This window comes from Culex pipiens, chromosome 1 (genome assembly GCF_016801865.2).
Source record: "Culex pipiens pallens isolate TS chromosome 1, TS_CPP_V2, whole genome shotgun sequence".
Lineage (NCBI taxonomy): Eukaryota > Metazoa > Arthropoda > Insecta > Diptera > Culicidae > Culex > Culex pipiens.
Window position 1 is genome coordinate 57,028,179 of NC_068937.1, and position 13,298 is coordinate 57,041,476.

General features: G+C 40.6%; 1 protein-coding gene and 1 pseudogene across 1 annotated transcript in view; both read right to left on the reverse strand.

Annotated features, from left to right (window-relative positions):
* Positions 1-13,298, reverse strand: part of LOC120426464 (monocarboxylate transporter 12-like) — a 362,289-nt gene that overhangs the window by 341,572 nt on the left and 7,419 nt on the right. The gene's annotated exons all lie outside the window — the stretch shown is intronic.
* The window catches only part of LOC120429003 (60S ribosomal protein L10-like), a 16,387-nt pseudogene continuing 3,986 nt past the window's right edge, over positions 898-13,298 (reverse strand).

The following is a 13,298-nucleotide window of genomic DNA, read 5'->3' on the forward strand; positions in this document are numbered from 1 at the left end:
CGGAATCGCAAACTTTGCTTCCGATTTGCTCTAAAAATCGAAAATCTAGGTTTGCACTCGTCAGCAGGAAACATTGCTTCCAATATCGCAAACCAGTTTCCACGATTTCGCAAACGTAACGCAGTAACGCATACCCCGGCAAAAGCACGCAGCACGCAGCCACTTCAATATTTACCTTTTTGAATTGACCGTTGCTGCTCGATATTTGGATAGAAATAAAAAGAAGAAGAAGAAGAGGTTTTTATTTTGTTTTAAGTTTTTATTTACTTATTCATATTTAACGAAACTGCATAAGTGAATGCTGTGGTTGTGGCGACGGTTCGAACGAGGCGATGTTTTATCTGGCAGAGCAAACCGGCCTCGATGACCGTGGTGCAGCTGGGCCGTCGCCGCCGTTGGCACGTTGCTCCCCGTGATGTGAGTTCCGGTGCTAGCAGTAGCAGGAGACGTGGCCGCCGTACACCCGTTGATGCTCCACTTGCCAAAGTCTTTGTGGCTGGCACCGTGATCGCGCCGCGGATGCTTTTGATGCTGATGATGTCGGCGTTTTGCGTTTTGCGCAGCAGAGTATGCGAGTTCCGGTTGACAGCCTACGCCTTGTCCAGATCTTTCTCGTACTCGGTGACGTAGGCGGCGGAGCCACACGGATATAGGTGCTGCTGAGACCGCTTGTTCCGGCGATCTGGTTGATTTCCGGCGCAGGCTTCAGGCTCAGTTCCATGGCACCGCACAGCGAGCTGGCACTTCCCTTGAGCGAATTCGCGTACCGCCGGAAGTTCTCCTGGTTCTGGAGGTTGTTGCTCTTTTCCCCTTCGTGCCTTCGGGAAAGGGGTCATAGTGCCGACTCAGGTTCATGACACTCGAGGGAAACGAAGGCACCATTCCAAATCCGAACTTCACCTCGAGGATTGACTTGAGCACTAGGAAACCGTCCGCCTGGAACGAGTCCCCGCTTTGGACGCTCTGCTGGCGAGCAGAAACTCCGCCAGCAGTATAGGATGTTTGCTGAAATCACGATGCAATCGTGAGGCATAGACTGCGGAAAAGAACACAAAATTAAATTTTAATTATCGTCATAATATCGTAATAATAAAAAAAAATCAAAGGTTCAAAACTCGAAAAAAATTTAAAGATTCAAAAATTCAAAAAGTCAAAAATTCATAAGTTCATAAATTTATAAATTCAAAAATTCAAAAATTCATAAATTCATTAATTAATAAATTCATAAATTCATAAATTCATAAATTCATAAATTCAAAAATTCAAAAATTCATAAATTCATAAATTCAAAAATTCAAAAATTCATAAATTCATTAATTAATAAATTCATAAATTCATAAATTCATAAATTCATAAATTCATAAATTCATAAATTCATAAATTCATAAATTCATAAATTCATAAATTCATAAATTCATAAATTCATAAATTCATAAATTCATAAATTCATAAATTCATAAATTCATAAATTCATAAATTCATAAATTCATAAATTCATAAATTCATAAATTCATAAATTCATAAATTCATAAATTCATAAATTCATAAATTCATAAATTCATAAATTCATAAATTCATAAATTCATAAATTCATAAATTCATAAATTCATAAATTCATAAATTCATAAATTCATAAATTCATAAATTCATAAATTCATAAATTCATAAATTCATAAATTCATAAATTCATAAATTCATAAATTCATAAATTCATAAATTCATAAATTCATAAATTCATAAAATTCATAAATTCATAAATTCATAAATTCATAAATTCATAAATTCATAAATTCATAAATTCATAAATTCATAAATTCATAAATTCATAAATTCATAAATTCATAAATTCATAAATTCATAAATTCATAAATTCATAAATTCATAAATTCATAAATTCATAAATTCATAAATTCATAAATTCATAAATTCATAAATCATAAATTCATAAATTCATAAATTCATAAATTCATAAATTCATAAATTCATAAATTCATAAATTCATAAATTCATAAATTCATAAATTCATAAATTCATAAATTCATAAATTCATAAATTCATAAATTCATAAATTCATAAATTCATAAATTCATAAATTCATAAATTCATAAATTCATAAATTCATAAATTCATAAATTCATAAATTCATAAATTCATAAATTCATAAATTCATAAATTCAAAAATTCAAAAATTTAAAAATTCTAAAATTCAAAAATTTAAAAATTCAAAAATTCCAAAATTCATAAATTCATAAATTCATAAATTCATAAATTCATAAATTCATAAATTCATAAATTCATAAATTCATAAATTCATAAATTCATAAATTCATAAATTCATAAATTCATAAATTCATAAATTCATAAATTCATAAATTCATAAAATTCATAAATTCATAAATTCATAAATTCATAAATTCATAAATTCATAAATTCATAAATTCATAAATACTTGATGGGGTGGCGATGTTGAGCTCAGGATTCGATAAATCATAAATGCTCTGGCGAGTAGAAATCTGTACTCTTGACATATACATTCATAAAGGGTTGGGTTAGGGTGTGGTGGTCGTAGAAGAGCGTTTCATTAGGTAGCGGGGACACGTTGCATTAGTTAGGATTTCAATTAAAATATAGTGGGGGCGTCTGGCGCATAGAATGGTCGATAAAACTCAAACAAATGTGAGTGGTCTTACATCAGCATTCGAGTAATTCTCAAACACATTCGAGAACAAATTCAAAAGAGCAAAAGGCTCTTCGAAAAATGCAAACAAAGAGGGCAGTATATGGTTGTGGGCGAAGGGAGGCGAGAGGGTCGAGGCAAGGAGGGTTCATGGGGGGGTGGACGACAGAGATGGGTGGGGTGGTCAAGAGGGAACTTGGGTGGGGGGTTGTACTCTGAAACGCTATTTCAAATCTATGCGCACACTCAGTATATTATTTCTCTTGAGGGAGGGACTCTGGTTGGGGGGACTGGGCTCTGGAAGACATGTGGTGGGCCTTGGATAATAAATTAAGGCGTGTGTCGGGACTAGGAGGTGCATTGGCATAGAGAATCATCATCTATATACAGTCCTGCACGGACGGAAGCATGGGGTTGGCGAGGAGACAGAATGTTTTCAGGCGAAGGATGGATCTATCACACTGTGCAGATGGGTCAAGGCAGGGTGGTGGTTATGTAGCTGAGATGGGCAACAGGGCGTGCGGCAAGGGATAAGTGGCTATGGCAGCGAAAGTTCGGAGCTACATGGATGATCAAAGGTATATTCAAGAGAAGTGAGCGATCACGAAGTTCAGGATGGCTCTGTCAGGGGGGAAGAAGCGCGAATCTCTGGCACACTCTCTCTCTTGGCTGGTAGACAGATTCCTAGCGAGAGTACGGGAGCGTAAAGGTGGAGCAGGGAATTTGCTATCAGACAAAGTGTCGGGATACGAAGGTTATTCGGAGATAGACGTCAAGTTTTCAAAATATTTTGGCAGCAATGGCACTGTCACTAAGTAAGAGAGGTCGTTACTTGTTTTGCAGGAGATACATTTTATGACAGAGCAAATGTCCGAAGGCGAAGGGCGCAGATGACTATGTACAAAGAAGGCAAGAAGATGATCAAGACGGGACGGGTGTACGAGCGAAGAGATGTGGCGAGGGAGGGGGACTACGTTCTAAAATCGGGCAACTCTATGGATCAAATCTGGAGTTCAAAAATTAGCGAGACAAGATGGGGAGTCAGTCGTCTCAATGGTCGATCACGGAAAGTTGCGTAACAGTGGGTTCGTAAAAAGTTATCTGCTGAGGGAGAAGAGAGAGAGAAAAAATTGTTCGCCGGCGAATGTCAAAAAAGATTGCAAAGAACTTCAAGGAATGCAAGACACTACATAGCGATAATCCAAAGAGATTCAAAAAGGTGTGCCACGAGAGTTCAAGGAAAGATTCACAATGATAGCGACAAAAGATGTGCGGAAAGATATTGCGCAGAGCACGTTTGGTGCAGAGAATTCCAAAATTCAGAGACACAGAAGTGTGGCAAGAAATTTCATCTCCAGGATGTCAAGAAAGTTATTGCAAAAATTCTAAATCAAAAATTCAAAACTGATTCTCTAGGGGTAAACACTTGACTAGGTCGAGATAAGATTTCAATAGAAGGGGCGGGGCGAAAATCTCTCTACCGCGTGCGGAGAGAAGGAGCGGAAGGGGGGGAAAGGCGCTGAGCAGGCAAGAGAAGTTCGCGAAAAACCTCAAAAATTCAATAAATTCTAATCAATTCTAAAATTCAAAAATCTCTGCGACAACACTACATACTAGTTCAAAAGAACTTCATGACGGTTCAGAGAACACAACATTCGGAACAAGGATTGTGGGGCAATTATATGTTCGGAACAAATTGGTCACTAGAAACTTGACGCAAAGGGAGGATGGGTCTACAAAATTCAAATGCGCATTTCCTACGGCGCACTTGGTCTGGTGGGATGTGAAACACATAAGGGGGGTTATCAAAAGATATTTCACGTGCGACAACTTGGGATGTTGCAGAGGTCAGAGGGTTCTCAGAGCGAGGGGGGGATTCTCTCTTAGATGGAGTTTAAATATTTCTTTATAATTGGCAAATAATATTTGTTACTATTTATACTCGCTAGCAAAAAGTGTGTCGCGCAGTATTGTCTAAGAACATAATCTGTCGAAATAACAATGTGGGTGCTGTAACAAGACGACTTTCGCGCGATGGAGGGCTAGCTCAAGGTGAGTAGCAAGACAATAGAGCAAACAGAGTGTCGTTTTATTTGGCAGAGAAAGTCAACATTGAGGCGGATTCGAAAAAGTGGGGGGTCCATGAAATACGGAGTAAATGGGGGGCGGCGGGGCTTACTAAGGTTAGAATATATAATAGTCTGCATAGAAGTAGTCTTACAAACAATATGCGGGTATGACAAGGCGGGATGTATTATATGATCACAAATAATCATTGTGTTGGGGCAGATATCTATGTCAAGGGAAATTCCAAAAATTATCTTGTGGGTTGGGGGGCCAGTCGGGATAGGTGTTCAAGGATAGGGTTGCTAGAAAGTCAATAGAAGTCTATCAAGAGAACATTGCAGAAAAGGGTTCATAATAACAGAGGATAACATCAGAGGAAGAGTTCTTCAAATACTGCTTATACACTCACGCCTACAAGATCCGATTTGTTCTTTTAATTACATTAAAGATCTTCGATCAGAGATAAGGAACAACTTTAGGTATCAATCTCAAACGGCCGAGAATACGCAAGATTATTCTCTAAAAGCGTGGGGTCGAGAACTTCACGGTTAAAGATAAGTCTGGCAAGAGAAGTTATCTGGCTAACATACTGTCCAGAGATAATTTTTTAAAGTTCAAAAATTTAACAAGGATCTCTTATCAGGATTCTAAAAATGCGAACATCAATGATTACTAAGTAAGTAATAAATGAGAGACTGAGAACACATATTCTCTATGGAAATGTCGTCAGAATTCACTAATCACTTTCACCTCAAGGCAGCGAAGCGTGAATCGAGAGTGCTAACGCTATTCGACAGAAGGTGTCTAGCCATGTTGGGGGCCTGGGAGGGACATGTCAAAAGATAGTTCACGCAAATTCGAAGAAACTGATCAGGGAGAAAGTTCAAAAAATCAAAAAGTCTGCGAGAAAGAGGTAGGCAAAGGAATGTCAAGGGCACAAGAGTGCGATACGAGGTCAGGGCAATCAGGCATAGTCTGTACACAATAGTTCTAATATGACGGTTCGAGTCTCTTTTAGCACAAGGGCTAGGATATTGTCACTATCAGGTGCAGGAACAAAGTTGCCCAAAATCGGTGGAATGGCGAAGACTCAGAAGTAGGCAATCACAACTTGGCAAAAATCGAGGAGGAGAAGGTCAAGGGAAATTCAAAAATGGTGTGGGCAAACGAGCGGGGTGTAGCGCGGGAAAGAGACTCTAACCAGTGTAAGCGGTAGGTTGGGGCAGGGTGTGACACACACTCTACATATATAGAAAATTGTTGTCGCGAAAGGAGGGGAGGGGAGGGGGTGGGGGGGGGGGGGGGGGGGGGCAAAAGCGGTGGTCGAGGCAAAAGATGATGGGCAAGGAAAGAGGTGAATCAAATGCTTGGTGCAAAAAAGGGTTTCAAATGGAATTCAAGCCATTCAAAACTCTTTGGGGGTGGGGATCGGTGAAGGACATCATTTCAAAGTTTAGGGTAGGGGGGGGGGGGATGGGGTATCTAAGAAGTGTGCAAAGGAAGGATTTGGTGTGCAGGGAACAGAGATTTGATCTCGAGGGCGAAGAGATAGGCCTATAGCATCAGTTTCTGGCATCGGAGAATATCGTTCCAAAAGCGTAATTCTCATTAACAAATATCAAAAATTTAAAAGATTTAAAAAATTTAAAAATGTGAACATAATTTAAATACGAATTTAAAAATTTATCAACACTTATGTCTATAGAAAGTTCTTAAGCAGAGGAATGTTGAACTAGAACACACTTTTAAAAATTTAAAAGTTAAAAGATTTGAAAAAGGAGTTGATATCTCACATATTTTTTAAAAGTGAGAAAACACGATGTTTAAGAGAGTTTCAATCAAGGTCTTCAAAACAGGCGTTTAGAGACAGAAGCGAGTTTGCGAAAAATTGAAATAAATTTAAAAGAATTTTACGAGTCATCGAGCCACACGAGAGAGGGTTCTTATAAGTTATTCATATATGAAGTTGGGGGGGGCGGCGCGGAGAGGATTTCAAAGAATGGTCGGAGGAGGGAGGAGGGGGCGGACGTGTCGGAAACGAGTTGGTGATATCAAAAAAGGCACATCTAGAGGATTTTGACAGAAGCACTTCAATCCAAGGCAGAGAGGATTCACAGACACGGCATTCCAAACAAACTTTGCAACAAGCGTATGGGAGAATCACGCAGATAGCACATATGACACTATATCTCATAAAACAGTTCACAAGGAATGCTAAAGCAAATTCAAGAAATGGTCGGGGAAGTTAATGTTATCAGGCGTAAAGTGTGCAATAACAGATATCTCAAAGAAATATTTTTATTCGTTACAAAGGAAGTTACAATAGGTCGAGATATTCTACAGTTCTACAGCGAAGTCGAGATAGTTATGTGGCGATACTCAGATCTTACATATATTTCTATACGCTCAAGTTATTCAACTATGATCTCAATAAATTGGTCACAACAAAGGTAGGCAGAGATCGAGAAAAACATAGCTGTGAAGCATCTATCCATGGGGAGGGCGGACACTGCGGGCGGCAGAGAATTGCAATAAAAGCCATAATTTTGCTAAAACACCATACGAAATTCTAAAAATTCTAAAATGAGCTATACAAATTGTCTAAAATTCGTAAAAGTGATCAGAGTTCTACTGAATATAGGCGGGCAGGCGTGGAAATAGGGTCTACAACAAGGACTTGCGTACAGCTAAATCTATAGTGTTCTTGGGCAAAATCTGTCTTGCGGACAGAAGTTATGTCTTGAATGACGATGCGGAAGCTTATGTGCGCGCCTCGGTCGCAACGAACAACAAGAAATCGGGGTGGAATGAGGAAAAGAGAGAGATTATTAAGAATTTTAAATTTTTAGAATTTTAAGAATTGTTAAGAATTTTGAATTAAATTTAGAATTTAAGAATTTTAGAATTTTAAGAATTTTAGAATTTTAGAATTGTAAATTTTAGAATTTAAGAATTTTAGAATTTAGAATGTAGAATTTTAAGAATTTTAGAATTGTAGAAGTTTTAGGGGGAAATTGGTTGTTTTTTATTTTTGTGAATGGTTGAATGGTAGTGATGTTTTGGAAGTGTTTGTATTTTTGACGTTTTTTGGAATGGTTGTGTTGTTGTGAATGGGATTTTTGGGAGATTTGGTGATCGGGGATGTTGGGGTGAATGGGTTTGGTGTTGTTGTTAGGGGGAAGTGTTGTGGATGTGTGGGGGGAAGTTGGTGAAGGTGTGAAATTTTTGAATTGTGAATGTTTGAATTGTGTGAATGTTATGAATGTTTGGGAAGTTTTGAATTTTTGAATGTTTTGGTAGGGTTGAATTTTTGAATTTTGTGGAATTGTTGAATTTTGGATTTTTTGAATTTTTGAATGTTTAAAGTTAAATTTTGAAATTTTTTAAATGTTGTAAATTTTGGAATTGTGTAAAGGTTGTTAATTTGTTGAAATTTTTAAATTTTTAAATTTTAAATTTTTAAATTTTTAAATTTTTGTAAATGTTAAATTTGTAAATGTTAAATGTGGAAATTTTAAATGGTTTAATTGTTAAATTTTTAAATGTTTAAAGTTTTTTAATTGTTTGGAAGGTGGTGTATGGGTGTGATAGTTGGATGTGGGGTTGTGGTTGGGGGGAAGGGGGGGATAGTGTGGGATGGGGGGAGGGGTGAATGGTGAATTTGTGATATGTTTGGATGTTGTGGAGTTGTGAATTGGAAGTAGTTGAATGTTGGGGAAGTGGAGGTGTGGATGGTTGATATGTGGTGATTGGTGGAATTTTGAATTGTGAATGTTTGAATGTGGGGGGATAGTGTGGAAGTGGTGTGTATGGTGGGGGTAGGGGTGATAGTGTGTGGGAAGGGGGTGGATTGGGTGAATAGGTTGGGAAGGTGGTGAATGGTGGAATGGGGGGATTTGTGGAAGGTTTGATAGGGTGGTAGGGGGTGGAAGGTTGTTTGATTGTGGTGAATTGTGTGGAAGGGTGTTGGTGTGTGAAAGGTGGGGAATGTGTGAAGGTTGAATTTTAGAATTTTAGAATTGTGAGAATTGTAGAATTTTAGAAGTGGAAGAATGGAGATGTGTAAAGGATATAAGGGGGTAGGGGGATGGGGGGGTTGGGGGGGAAGGGGGAATGGGTAAAGGGGGGGTGGGGGGGATTGGGGGGAATGGGGTGAATGGGGGTAGGGTGGATATTGGGGAAGTGGGGTATGGTGAAGGGGATGGTGTGGAAATTTGGTGAGGTGGATTTGTGTGAAGGGTTGATGTGGTTGTTGGTGATGGGTGATGTTGTGTTGGGGGGGTGGGGGGTTGGGGGTTGGGGTGTTGGGGGGTTGGGGGTTGGGGGTTGGGGGTTGGGGGTTGGGGTTGGGGGTGTGGGGGGTTGGGGGTTGGGGTTGGGGGTTGGGGGTTGGGGTTGGGGTTGGGGGTTGGGGGTTGGGGGTGGTTGGGGTTGGGGGTTGGGGTGTTGGGGGTTGGGTGTGGGGGTTGGGGTGGTTGGGGTTGGGGGTTGGGGGTTAGGGGTTGGGGGTTGGGGTGGGTTGGGGTTGGGGTGTTGGTTGGGTTGGGTGTTTGGGGTTGGGGGTTGGGGGGTTGGGTGGGTTTGGGATTGGGGGTTGGGGGTTGGGGGGTTGGGGGTTGGGGGGTTGGGTGTTGGGGGTTGGGGGTTGGGGTTGGGGGTGTTGGGGTTGGGTTGGGGGTTGGGGGTTGGGGGTTGGGGTTGGGGGTTGGGGTTGGGGGTTGGGGTTGGGGGTTGGGGGGTTGGGGTTGGGGTTGGGGTTGTGGGGGTTGGGGGTTGGGGGGTTGGGTTTGGGGTGTTGGGTGTTGGGGTTGTGGGGTTGTGGTTTGGTTGTTGTGTTGGGTTTGGAGTTTGGATTTGGGTGTGGAGTGTTTGGGGTGTTGGTTTGGGTTTTGGTTTTGGATTGGGTGGTTGTTGTTGGTGTTTGGGTTTTTGTTGTGTTGGGTTGTTGATTTTTGTGTTTTTTTGGATTGTTGGATTTGTGGGTTTTTGGATTTGTTGGGTTTGTATGTGTGTTGGTTTGGTTGGGTTGTTTGGTTTTTGGTTGTTGTTTGGGGTTTGTGGGGTTGGGTTGTTGGGGTATGTTGGTTGTTGAGTTTTGTTGGGGTTTGGGTTTGGGTTGTTGGGTTGGTGTTGGGGTAGGGTGTGAATGTTTGGAGTTTGGGGTGTTTGAGTTTGGGAGTTTGTTTGGTGGGTTTGAGGAGGTTTTGGAGTGGGTTGGGTTTGTTTGGAGTGGTTGGGGTTGTTGGGTTTGGGTTTGGTAGTTGGAGTTGTTGGGTTTTTTGGGTGTTGGGTGTTTGGGGTTGGGGTGGGTTTGGGGAGTGGGTTGTGTTTGGGTTTGGTAGTTGGGATTGTGTTGTTGATTGGGTTGGGTTATGGGGTAGGTGGTGTGTGTGAAGTTTGAATTGTTGTATGTTGAGGGGTGGGAGATGGGGTAGGGTGATGTGGTTAAAGCAAAGTTGTGTGTATTGATGAGTAGGTTTTTATGAAGTGTATGGTTTGGATGGATGTTGGAAGTGATTGATGTTTTGAAGGGATGTATTGTGGAATGGAGATTGTATATGGGATGAAGGTTGGTTTTGATGAATGTGAATGTGTTGGTGGGTATTTAGTGTAGGTAAAGGGAATGGTAGGGATGAAGTGTTGTAGGTTATGGAATGGAGGATGGGTGGAAGTAGGTAGGTGAGGTTGGTATGAATTGATGAAGGTATGGAAGGGTAGAATTGAGGAGTGGATGAAGGGTTGTTGGAGAGGAAGGGAGGGAGTGTTGTATTTTATGAATGGGGAAGGGTATAGGTAGGTTGGATGGGAGGTATTTATGAATTTATATTGTTTGATGTGTATGAAGTAGGAATGGGGAAGGGATTGGAATGGTGATGGAGGATTTGTTTAATTTATGAATGGATGAAGTTATGAATGTATAAGTGTGATGGGAGGTATTTGATGAATGTAGGAAAAGGGAGTGAATGTAGGAAGGTTTGTATAGTGTTGATGTTATGTAAGTTGATGAATTTATGAATTGTTGAAGGTATAGATGTTATGAATGTTGAAGGATGGTATGAAGTTAAGGAATTAAGGAATGTTATGGAAGTTTGGAAGTGAGATTTTAGGAATTGAGGAATGTATGAAGGTATGAATTTAAGGAATTGATGGATGTATTGAAGGGATGAAGTTAGGATGGGATGAAAGTTAGATGTGATGAATTGATGATGTAGGAATGGAGGATTTTTAGGAATTTATAATTTAGGAATGTAGGATTTCATGTAGTTTATGGATTTTAGGATTTTAGGATTTTTGGATTGTAGGATGTTAGGTATGTTATGCAGTTTATGATTTATAATTTTATGATTTTATGATTTATGATTTTTGATTTTTATGATTTTATGATTTATGATTTTATGAATTTTATTGAATTTATGATTTATGAATTTATGATTTATGATATTTATGATTTATGATTTTATGATTTTATATGATTTTAGGAAGTTTATGATTTTATGGATTGTATGTATGTATGAAGTTAGATTTGATTATGATTTTATGATTTTAGAATTATTTATATGATTTTATGAATTTTTTGAATTTAATGATTTTATGAATTTATGAATTTTATGTTTGATGAATTTATGGAATTATATGATTTTGATGAATTTTAAATGATTTTATGATTTATGAATTTCATGATTTTATGATTGGTATGATTTGATGATGTTATGATTTTATATATATGTTAATGATTTTAATGAATTTTATGATGTTTTATGAATTTATGAATTTAGGAATTTTTGTATTTAATGAATTGAGAATTATGAGGATGTATGAATGTATGTATTGAATTAATTAGACATGAATGTATGTGGAATTGGGTATGATGGTGAATTTAGTTGCAGAGTTAGAGGTGCTACTGAGCGATATTATATGAACTTATGAATTTTTGACTTTTTGAATTATTGAATCTTAAAAATTTGTTTTCGATTTTTGAAACTTTGATTTTGTTATTATTACATATATGACGATAATTAATATTTAATTTTGTGTTCTTTCCGCAGGTGCGTGAGTCCGTCAGCGATTTCGGTCGTGATTTCATCAAACATGGCGCTAGATAGCGGCTTGGGCATGTGCTGATGGAGTGAGAGGCTCTCGGAGTTCATGGCGGGCGTCAGATTGCGAGGAGGTAGGCGGCGCGAATCAGTGCTGGAGGGGTGGTGAACACGTGTTGGTGCCATAGATCAGCGTGATAGCGGGGGTCCTATATGGTCGAGCAATTCAAGTAGCCGCGGATGTGAGGAGAAGTCGGAGAGGTAGTGGTGTGTGCGGTAAGGCCTGGCGTGTCTCCGCGTGGGTGTTGAGCAGGGGTAAACGGGCTATGATACTATGACATGCAGCGTGAGTAGTGTCTCCGCTATGCGCGTCGAAGTGAGCGGACTAGTGACGAGGTGAGGGGAAGTGGAGGCGAACGCAGATCGCGCCAGAACCAGGAGAACTGCCGTGTCGGGATGAGTGTGGCGCGTGCAATATAGCTCTGTGCAATATCGACAAGGTGTGCGAGTGTCTCGTACTCGAGGGGAGCTAGGTGCGGTGTGCCATGTGTGAACTGAGCCTGAAGCCTCGCCGAACGCATCTCTATCGTGCCATGATTGCGCGTAATGAGAGCAGAGCTCGAGCTCAAGGGGACCGGTGAGCGACACCCTATAGGAAGTGCGCGTAGTTGGCACCGCCGACGAACGGTACAGCGCGAGAGACAGAGGTAGTACTTATAGCAGTCGTTGGGACGCATGGTAGTGGAGGCGAGTGCGTATCTGACAGCATTCAGAGATAGTTACGGTGTGTTTTTGGTTTGTGAGGGGTTAGATGTCGCGCGCTGATGCGTTACGGACTGCCAAACATCTGCAAAGACTTGCGTATGGCGCTATATTCTTACTCTTCATCTATAGAGAGGAGTGTGGCCGGTGGCGTATGGGTGTCGTATCTGTTCTGTGGTGCTACTCGTGGATGGGGTGCGCGTGCCCACTAGTAGTGGATAGTATGTAGTCAGCGTGAACGCTTCTATTAGGTAGTGGTCTAGTGAGATAGCAGCAACGAGTAGTACTAACTATAATCTGAGTGCGGGCCGACGCGTGCTCGCGGGGGCGGGTGGGCGAAGTCGCAGACGACCGAGAGCAGCAGACGGACGGGAGGCTGTGCAGCGAGGGGGGATGGCAACGGCCAACGGTCGGGCGGACGGCCGCAGCTGCACCGACGGTCATCGAGGCCGGTTTGCCTTGCTGCCAGATAAAACATCGCCGCGTAGAGTCGAGACGCGGCGGCAGGCACAACCACAGCATGCACTTATGGCAGTTTCGTTATATATAATAAGTAAATAAAAAAACTTAAAACAAAATTAAAAAACCTCTGTCTTCTTCCGTCTTTTGAGTTCGATCCAAATACGCGAGCAGCAACGGTTCAATCAAAAAAGGTAAATATTGAAGTGCTGCGTGCTTGCTGCTTTTGCCGGGGTAGTGCTTTTACTCGCGTTACGTTTTTGCGAAATCGTGAAACGGTGGCGATTTGGGAAGCA